At 27.3% G+C, this 9626-nt stretch overlaps 1 long non-coding RNA gene across 1 annotated transcript; it reads left to right on the top strand.

The window, feature by feature from the left end:
- The first annotated feature begins 578 nt into the window (after window positions 1-578).
- LOC132950400 (uncharacterized) lies at window positions 579-4089 on the top strand. The gene is made up of 3 exons (XR_009665202.1): window positions 579-748; window positions 831-937; window positions 1695-4089. It is a non-coding gene; the product is annotated as an uncharacterized LOC132950400 (long non-coding RNA).
- The last annotated feature ends 5537 nt before the right edge of the window (window positions 4090-9626 follow it).

Genomic DNA, 9626 nt, shown 5'->3' with positions numbered 1-9626 from the left:
ATAATCACATCGATAATAAATCTATTTAGTGTTAAACATGAACAATTGTTTATATAATTGATGAACTCAATCATCAAAGTTTATGACGTATTATACGTCTCGAAAATGATTATAACTAAATGTATTTTGTCATAAATTATAATACTTTAATATGACATGTCCTGAAATTTACTAACGCTGGACAATAGGTATAAACGTATTGAGAATTAGTAAATGACAGATATATAATATAATATTAGCTATTACGTATGTACTCTATTCAGAACTATTGTGGTCGTCTGTTTGTGGATGAGATTAATCCCACATAGGAGAACGAGAAATGGTGAAATCTAAAGTTTGTCGATGGAGAATATTATGGAGATTCCATTTAAATGGTTGGTGTAACGAATTTTCCAGTTGTTAAATAGAGAGCTTACAAAAACCATAAAAAAAACCAAAAAACCATACTAAATTTGCTTTATCAAATAATCATAGATTTTAAATTATGATAATGAATTATTAACATGTGTAACCATTGTTCAGGTTGTAGATGGTTACCACTTCAAATGTCAGCAAACAATAATTGAGGTTATGTTCAATTCAAATGTAAATAATAATTATTCGTTAATATTTTGTTAATTTTTATTTAATTTATTAATTATTTAATTTTTTTACATTTTTTACCTTTTATACAATATGTTTATTATTCACTATCGTGTGCACTGTGCTGTTACAAATTACAAATTTAAACAGTTCACCTTAAATTTTCGTAAGTCGTACATACATTTTGGCTACTAATCTGCTTGCCTATTCTTTAAATTTTATGTTATACGACAGTGTATTATTTCTAGGTCAAATGTATCTACAAAGAATTAAAATCATTGCAAATCCAAGTTAAACTTAATATGCCATTTACAAGTTACAACAATCACATTCAAACCTTCATAACTCAAATCATGTATGTTCTGTATAGTATTAAAATTCCTATAATGTATTACTTATTGGTGGTGATACATCTGAAACAACTTAACAGATACATTAAAATGATAATTATTTATCTTACAAAGTTGCAGTCAGATGTGGATTTAATATCTGATATTTTGTAAATGTTTAGGGCCATTATCATAGCTGATGCTTAAAAATAGGTATTGCTTAAGCTGTACCTACTTATGACTTAAACGAGATTCATACGAGACTTTAGCCTAAGAAAAGAAATAGTGTTACTTAAACTAAGGATCGTCGAGACCTGCATCAAGCATTGCTTTTAGTTACTATAGCTGCTAACCTAACCTGTTTTTTTATATCACAACTTTTTTAGTTTTTAAATTACCAACATTTACTTAAGCAATACTTATTCTTAAGCATTGACTATGGTCCTTAGTGTTAAATTTTATAGTAATGGTTAATGATGATGGAGTTACTAATTATTCATAATATTAAAAAGTTTACATGTTTACCTATATTGTTATTTTTTATTTTTCTCCATAAGGCATAGATAATAATAAATAATACAAGTATACACTATAGGTTCACAACTATAACACAAGGATGTTTGCTATATTATATATTGGGATACACTATGTGTTGGGACTATGAATAATGTTGATTGGTTACTATTTTACCTTCATTGATTTTTTATATGATATTGAGCCATTAAATGAATACTATTTTCAAAATAATTTAATTAATATAGTTGTTTTTTTTTCCAATTTTAGTAAGCAAGATACAGTAACTGGTGTATGCATGTACCCAAGCCATGTAGGAGATTATTCTGTTTGGAAAAACTTCTTCTGAAAAAACTGTTTCCACTAACAGTTCCACATGGCGGTTTACGAGTAATGACCAAAATAGGCATCTAGCTTCAACTTCTGTGTTCACCCTTGAAAGAACGTCATTAAGCTATACCACATAGAGTTGGAAATACCGTTTCCGGATATATGCCGGTGTATTTATTTATATATAATAATATTATGTTATTCTGTAATCCGTGACCTGTGCCACTGTGGTTAAGGCACAACTAAATAAATTGGGTGCCATGAGTAGAGATTTAAATTCTGCCTTATTAATATTAACACCTTAATAATAATTAATGACATTAAAACGTTGCACCTACCTATACTCAAGGACAAGGCCCTAATATTATATATTATATATATAAAAAATGAAAAATAGATTATAATAGTGTAATAACGTAGAATAAGATAACATATAAATAAATATATAAATACGGCTCCTGCCGATAGTTATATTAAAATAGTAAAAGTTAGAATTGTAAAAATTACGCTATTACCTTCCTCCAGATGTTCAGAGGGTTCTCGAGATCGTATATTCGAGAATTATATCAAATACACCGTACAATATGATTTTATGGAAAAAAGCACATAGAACGTATTGACTGCAATCAACATAAAATATTATATCATATGTCTTACCTGATTGGCAGTTGTTCGTAGACAATATTGTAAGAGTTTTAGGTTTTAGATAAAATAAAGTACTACTTCAGATACACAAATTGAATTAACGAACGCACTGATTATTGTTTGCATAAGAAGTCCAGTTGTCGCTCGTTGAAATCGGTTTCTTTGGTACTTGAGAGGTTGTTACTTCGGTGGTTGGTGCTCATGCACTGGTTTAAGGGACGGACGCGAGGATGCTGACCAGAGAGTGGAGGGTGGCTTTGTCACTAACTTATTGTGGGCCTGGGAACTAGATTATTCTTTGGCGTCAGCATAAAATAAGGTCACACACATCCTACGTAATATTGTTATGAGTGCGTGTCGAATTATTAGTTGTCGTTGTCAATGGTTTTATTTGATGCGACCGATTTCTACAAGCGACAGTCTGGCTGTTGTTTATTAATCTGTAAAATTTTAGTTTATTATAATGGTGTGTGAGCATATCATTACAATAAAATATATGTAGATTCTAGATGTCTCGTTCACAAAAATCCACGCTATTTCTGACACTTGATATACAAAAAATTCCTATATTATAAAACTAAATTACAAATTACAAAATCTAATAAATAGATATTACAAATAAAATATTGAAAAAACAAACAAACAATTTTGTATTTTTTGAAGTTAATATTTTTACTGTAATTGAATTCTTCTTTAGGGGATTGAAATTTTTCTTATTAAAAGATACAATAAAATAGAATAAGAAACGGTTAAAATGTAATTTAAGAAACAAATTTTCATTTTCAATGTACTAAAATAAAATTTCCCTGGTTGGTTGATTGAATTTATGTTTAAATATTTACCCGACTAAAAGATTAAATATCATATCACATCAGTACATCACTGTCCAGCCAGTTTCAAACCATATTACTCTATTGATAAATACCTGACCTTTGATTACTAAACATGGTTTGTTAGTTTAAAATAAATAAAAAATTTAACTAAATAGATACTTGGTGTGTAGATAATTGGGACTAATATTAATTATTATTTCTTTTTACTTAACTCCATATAAGATGTAGATGATTTTTATTTACTGTGTTTTTAATGTGTCAATAAACTAATTTTATATTATTTAAGTCAAATTTGATGTATAAAAACCAAAAAATAGAAATGGTGACTTCTTGTATACTATTTATTATTTAGATTCTTATAATAAATTATTTTGTATTCATTTAATTAATTTTGTATAATTATGAAAAGAACAAACTCGCATTAGACTAATGATTCAATTAAATAAACTCGTCAGTGGTGGTCACGAATAAATAAATTATGATTCTTATGATCAAATGATTCACTGTACTGTCTGAACCAGTTCATTTATTTGAAAAAAACGAATCAGTTAATTAAAGACAACTTGTCACATCTCTACAGTACTCAACAGTGTATTCTTCACTTCATACTTCTTAAGTTATATTTGTCTATTTAATGTATATTTGAATGTATTTTTTTTTGTTTCTATTTATTGATAAACTTAGACGAATATTATATTTATATTTTAAATTTTAGCTATATAATTTTTTTTAGTACATATATAAAATCTTAGTTTTATAATTTACACATTACTTATGTTTGTATCTTATGTAACTATGTACCTTATACATAAAATATATATAGAATTTAGACAAGTAAATGCAATTTTTAAGTCTTATACTGTTTATATATTATGATGAATTTACAATTGATACTAATATGTATGCATGGGCGCAAATAGCATTTGGGGTGGCTAACGCCTTACTTTGATAATATTGAATAAGCTTAAAACAAAATTTAGGAAATGTTTGAGGAGCTTATGTATGTATGGACATATGTAAGTTTTTGAAACTGCATTTAAAACAAATAACTGTTGTGGAACATAAAATTAATAGCAATACACCAATATTCTTCAACATAAGTCGCATCGTATTGTTATTGGAAATGTAAGTCACTCAATCATGTAATATTTTATCAAAAGTTAATCAAGAATAATCAAAATTATTATGAATTCTGTGTTACAAAGATTCACTAGATGTGTCATGAACAAACTATTTTAAGTTTTTGAGCATTCAAGGTTTTAATGTGTAACTTTGGTGGGTAATGGGTAGCTCCAATATTTGTTTTTTTTAAATTCGGATATTGATAACCTGTAGTTATAATTGATAAGTGGTAGTTAGGTTTTTAGCTATTTTAAATTAAGATTTTTGTATTTTTATGTGGGAAACGCTGGTTAGGTAAAACTAAAAATATTTTTATGCGGGAAATTTATGTTTCTAAGGTTGGCATAACCGATCTCCCGAAATTTGATTTTGATGATATCTCGCTGTTATCAAAATCGGGAAAACTGTCCTAGCCCCTTCTAAGACCGTGGTACCATGGAGGGACGGGTACAGTTTTCCCGATTTTGATAACAATTGATAACAGCGAACTTGATAAGAAAAAAAAAATAATGCTTATGCCAACCTACAAAAGTTAGAAAAAATCCCAATTCCCGCGGCGTTGACCAGCGAATAAATCAAAAATATAAAAATCTTTTTCATATGATTGAAAAAATGTATAGCGAGAAATTTTGCCTTCTATAAAATAAAACCCTGTTTAGTTAGCTTTTAATCGGTGAAGTTAGGTTTTTATCATTTATTGATCAATAATCATTAATCATAATATATAATATTCATATTTTAAATTTAAATTTTAATACTTTTAACTTTATACTTTATACCAATACTTTAACTTTAACCTCTATTCTATGCTTTATACTTCACACTTTCACAGTAGGTACATACTCACGATTACTAGTATTATTATTTAAATTTTTGGAGTTAAATGCAGCTTTAATATTAATGAAAGTATACTTACTGTGCTATAAGAAATAAATTTAATATATAATAATATGTTAAATGTGCCAAACAAACATAACTACATTTATTGAAAAGGTATGAATGTATGATGCCTATAATTATTCTCAGATTTAAATACTACTTTGGATATTATTGTAGTAAATTTTTAGTAGATATTCATAAAATAAATTTAATTTGATTATTTTTAACTTTACAATTCCACAATTCATATTGACGCAAGAAACTAAACTATTTATTTATATAATATTTAGAAACAAAAATAAAAATTCATATTTGTTGTTACTTATTAGTTATTACTTATATCGATATGTTTATAGTTTTTTAAATACTTTGTAAACATAATTATTTTTTGGGACAAGTATTTCAGTAGGTAATAGGTATATTCAATGATTATTACTAACAATTCTGTTTTTATTAAAGATAAACTAAACTTGTTATAGGTATTATGTAACTAAATGGCAGATCGCTACATGCAATAGGCAGTTTCTTCACAGTTTTATTAAATCTTCATTCTAATTATATTTATGTACATATTCTTACTGTATTAAATATATGATTAAACATATTAAGCCACTGAATCATTCAATTTTATTTCTGTTTCAGCCTGGATTGTAGTACAAAATCGACAGTATTATTTCAACAAGATATTTTTCTTTACATTATTAAAATGATTTAAATGGCAATGAATGTTTTTAATTTTGGTTTTTTTTTTTTACTAAAAAAATAAAATAAGTACTTTAAATTTATTTTAATTCCTAACCTTTCAAATTATTCATAGTTTTTAGTTGTTTAAGGTTTAATTTTGTTGTGTGACAATTTCTTGTTTTTAAAATGTATTAACTGTATCAATCTATTCAGTATTTATAATTTATTGGTATATTTAGAAAAAATAAATTTAAGTGTAATGCAATTTGCAATAATTAAGTGTTATAACATAAAGAAAGATAAGTGTATAAAATATTTAACCCCATAATTTCGATACCTTTATTGGATTTAAACATGTACTCCAGACTATACTATTTAAACACACTTCCACGTTTGGTGACTATCAACAGACCAGACAGACTACTTTATTCACTCAAATAAATACACAATTAATAGAAGGTACTACATAGGGATTTTCTAGTACATAACAAAATGGGTATTCTTTTCTCCTTATAAAGATAATGCTGTATAACACATATACAATATAGTCCATATTAAGGGACAATGTATATAAGTACCTATATTTTATGAGCAAACATAAATTTACTGTCACTTTTTCAGTAATATTTGTGTTTGTAAGAAATATGGACAATGGCTGACCCCTGTTAATTCATTTTTTACTGTTAACTTCATTTCAACACCATGATGAATAAATATATATTTATATAATTATGATATTTTGACAAATTACAATAATACTATGATATATTTATTATTTATCAAACTTAATATTATATTACTTTTTTATATTAAAAAATATTATTGACTTTTGTTACCCTTCAATGTTATACCTGTAACTAAATGCATGTCTGCATTCTCCTTTTGCATCATCCTTGATGTACCTGTTCTATGCATAGTTAGTTTATAGGCGTATGGTTTAAAGTATAGATGAATTTAAATTTGAAAGCAATGATGAATTAATAATTGTTAAAATGTAAGTTAAGGCCTAGAGGTCATTTTCCGAAATTCTCAATAGTTTTTCCAAAACTTGTTTGAAATTGATTTTAATTATTTACTATTTAGTTGCAACTCCAAAAATAATTGTGCTACCTAGAGCTTAACTCAGCGGTTCCCAAACTTTTCAAACTACCTCAAATTATTCAATCGAAGATTCAGTTTTTATAAATGCACTGTGCCTTAGTAGGTACTTTGAAACTTGAAAATTGAAATTACTTTTCTAATTATTATCTAGTGACGTGTATTTTATTTTCCTTGTACTGTTACCTAGGGTGGTTTTAAAAATTAAGTACCTATTATGTTTTTTTCATTATTTTATATTACATCATATTTTGTTTATAAATATTTTTTAAAAACACTTTTACTGTTACCTAGGTGGTAACTAAAAACATTTACTACATTTTTCGTAATCTTAGTACTATACTTGATAAAATACAATTGAGAATAATTTATATTTCACTGGTTCAATGAATTATTACTTATGGTTTTGAGAGTTAGGGGTTTGCTTATGATGTTCACTTACATAACTAAAAGTAACTATAAATTAATTAATTTAATTTCTATTAAAGTTACTAAACTGTGCTAGTATTCTGATATTATGTGTATAATTTTGAAAAGCTATTTAAATAATGTTTATTATTACTTGTATCAAAACATAAAAATATTGTTAATACAAGATTTATAAAAATGTAAATATAAGTATCATTTAAAATATGCCTAGATGTTGTAAATCTTTTGGTCTCAAAAACTTGTTAAATAGGAAATACTGCTATTATTAAAGAAAGGACTTATATTGAATATATATATAATAAGAATTTGAAAAACATATTAAAAAATTTAAATCCTTCAATAAAAGTCCTATCTTTATGAAACCTTCAAGGTTCGAAGCAGAAGCGTGCCTAGACTAGTTCCCAGTTTTTAAAAGTGTATTAACTCAATTGTTAATGGGGTAAATGTTGTGATCGAAATTTGAATTTTCAAAACCAAAAAAAATGGCGGGAAATTTTGTTTTGCCAATTTCTCAAACTTAAATACGAGACGCAGCTTTTTTTAGAACAGAAATTTGATCTAGAGGTATCACTGCATTGAACCTCGGAGATTTCAAGACGATACGAACAATATTGAAGTTTTTAGGTTTTCTTGATATATTACGATTTTGAAAAAACCAAATCCTTCAATAAAATTCCTATCTTTATGAAACCTTCAAGGTTTGAAGCAGAAACAACCTTAGACCAGTTTCCAGTTTTTAAAAGGTTATTAACTCAATTATTAAGGGGGTAAATTACATGTTCAAAATTTGAATTATTCAAAAATGAAATTGGCGGGAAATTTTCTTTTGTAATTTTTCAAACTTAAGGTCGGTACGCGACTTTTTTGAGAATAGAAATTTGATCTCGAGGGTTGACTGCTTCGATCCTTGAAGGTTTCATAACGATAGCACTTATATTGAATGATTTAGGTTTTCAATAAAATACGAATTTGAAAAACCTATTTAAAAACCTAAATCCTTCAATAAAAGTCCTATCTTAATGAAACCTACGAGGATCGAAGCAGAAGCATGCGTAGTTCATTTGTCATCTGGTAAAAGTTTTTTTAACTCAAATATTAAGGGGGTAAGTTAAGGTTCAACATTTTCAATTGTTCAAAAAAAAAATTGGCTGGAAATTTTCTTTAGTCAATTATCCAGCCTTAGGGTCGATACGTGATTTTTTAAGAACAGATATTGGATCTAGAGGGGTCACTGCATTGAACCTCGAAGATTTCAAGACGATACGATCAATATTGTAGGTTTTAGGTTTTCTCAATATATTACGATTTTGAAAAAACTAAATCCTTCAAAAAAAGTACGATCTTTTTGAAACTTTCGAGGATCGAAGCAGAAACGTCTCTAGACCAGTTACCAGTTTTTAAAAGTTTATTAACTCTACTATTAAGGGGGTAAATGTTGTGATCAAAATTTGAATTTTTTAAAAAAAAAATTAGCGGGAAATTTAGTTTTACCAATTTCTCAAACTTAAATACGAGACTTGGCTTTTTCGAGAACAGAAATTTGATCTAGAGATGTCACTGCATTGTACCTCAAAGATTTCAAAACGATACGACCCATATTAAAGGAGCTAATTTTTTTGATGTACATCCAATTTTGTGTTGTTACTTGTTACCTCAAATATTATATTAGAGTTAATTGACCTATTATTTTATAGGTTTTAATATTTTATTCTTATATGCCTATCGATTTACATTAATAAATAATAAGCAACACGCCTACTAGAATAAATGTGAAAAAAAGTTCAAAACAATTATTACTTAAAACGTCATACATACGTATACCATAAGGAAACGTCTGGTTATACGAATAATCACATATTGCGTTTTTCAACTTTTTGCTTCTCCGATTACGGGCGAAATAATGGTCGCACGTACTTCAACCATAGAGCCTTTTTAAATCCTCGTACACCAAAAGACAGGAATCTCGAGTTTCGTACTGATCAAACGAAAACCTAAAATCCAAAATACACGTAACTACGTAATTTTTTAAGTACAAAAAACACTTGAAAAATCATAACTCCCGAACCAAAAGTGGGATAACCTCGATCTTGGTATCCATCGATACGGCGCAAAGTCTTCTATAACGTCCGACTACGAAAAAAGGCTCACCGCTCCCGAAATCTAAGTGTCCGTACCGGAAACC

This window comes from Metopolophium dirhodum, chromosome 8 (genome assembly GCF_019925205.1).
Source record: "Metopolophium dirhodum isolate CAU chromosome 8, ASM1992520v1, whole genome shotgun sequence".
In the NCBI taxonomy this organism is placed as follows: Eukaryota; Metazoa; Arthropoda; class Insecta; order Hemiptera; family Aphididae; genus Metopolophium; species Metopolophium dirhodum.
Note: the sequence above shows the minus strand (reverse complement) of the source record. Positions and strands in the feature narration are given on the sequence as shown.